We start from the raw sequence: 1,367 nt of genomic DNA on the forward strand, positions 1-1,367 counted from the left end.
GCCCCCAATCCCTCCCAGCATCAAGGTCTTTTCCAATGAGTCAACTCTTCGCATGAGGTGGCCAAAGTATTGGAGTTTCAGCTTCAGCATCAGTCCTTCCAGTGAATACCCAGGACTGATCTCCTTTAGGATGGATCTCCTTGCAGTCCAAGGGACTCTCAAGAATCTTCTTCAACACCACAGTTCAAAATCATCAATTCTTTGGCGCTCAGCTTTCTTCACAGTCCAACTCTCACATCCATACATGACTACTGGTGTACTCACTTATCATCTGTCTAAAAGGAAGGACCAAATATACAGATGGCTGTCAAATCTGGAAATGGAGATATTTTAAACACAGGAATGCATGCTTAAAGTTTATTTTATTTTTGGCTGTGCTGCATGTCTTGTGGAATCTTAGTTCCCGGACTAGGGATTGAACCCAGGCCCCTGGCAGTGAAAGCTTAGAGTCCTAACCACAGGAACACCAGGGAAGTCCTCATGCTTGGAGTTTAAATAGAACTTGGTACCAGCAGCCCTGTGAGGGATGACTCCATGCAGGTGTTTGTTGTGAATGGAGCTATAGCTGATTCAGGTCTTGAGAAGTTTGCTCAGCAGTACATCTTTTTTAGAAGACAGCAGAGCTGTACCATGTACTTATTTCCATCAAGAATTAAAGAGTACAATTTCAAGTATATGTGTCTTTAGCCACGTTTCTTAGGTTATTGAATTGCTTTTTTTGTAAACAGGCTTATTGAGATATAATTCACATACCACATTCAGCTAAGGTATACAATTCAGTGGTTTTGAGCATATTGACAGTTGTGCAACTGTCATTATAGTCTAATTTTAGAACATCTTCATCACTCCAGAAAGAAAACCTGTATCCATTAGCAGTCATCTACTGTTCTCCTCTTGCCCCAGCCTCTAGTAATCACTAAGCTATTTTCTGTCTCTGGAATTTGCCTACTCTGGGCATTTCATATAAATAGAAACATATGACATGTGGTCTTTTGTGACAGGCTTCCTTCATTTAGTATAATGTTTGTTTTTTGATCTTCCAGTTTTATTGAGATATAGTTGATGTATTTGTTGTTGTTGTTCAGTCTCTAAGTCATGTCCAACTCTTTGTGACCCCATGGACTGCAGCATGCCAGGCTCTTCTGTCCTCCACTGTCTCCCAGAGTTTGCTCAGATTCACGTCCACCGAGTTGATGATGCTATCTAACCATCTCATTTTCTCCCACCCTCTTCTCTTTTTGCCTTCAATCTTTCCAAGCATCAGGGTCTTTTCTAATGAGTCAGCTCTTTGCATCAAGTGGCCAAAGTATTGGAGCTTCAGCCCTTCCAATGAATATTCAGGGTTGATTTCCTTTAGGAGTGACTAG

General features: G+C 41.4%; 1 protein-coding gene across 1 annotated transcript in view; it reads left to right on the forward strand.

Moving 5' to 3' along the window:
• REPS2 (RALBP1 associated Eps domain containing 2) overlaps positions 1-1,367 on the forward strand; it is a 162,226-nt gene that overhangs the window by 44,717 nt on the left and 116,142 nt on the right. The gene's annotated exons all lie outside the window — the stretch shown is intronic.

This window comes from Bison bison, unplaced genomic scaffold, assembly GCF_000754665.1.
Source record: "Bison bison bison isolate TAMUID 2011002044 unplaced genomic scaffold, Bison_UMD1.0 scf7180017864174, whole genome shotgun sequence".
In the NCBI taxonomy this organism is placed as follows: domain Eukaryota; kingdom Metazoa; phylum Chordata; class Mammalia; order Artiodactyla; family Bovidae; genus Bison; species Bison bison.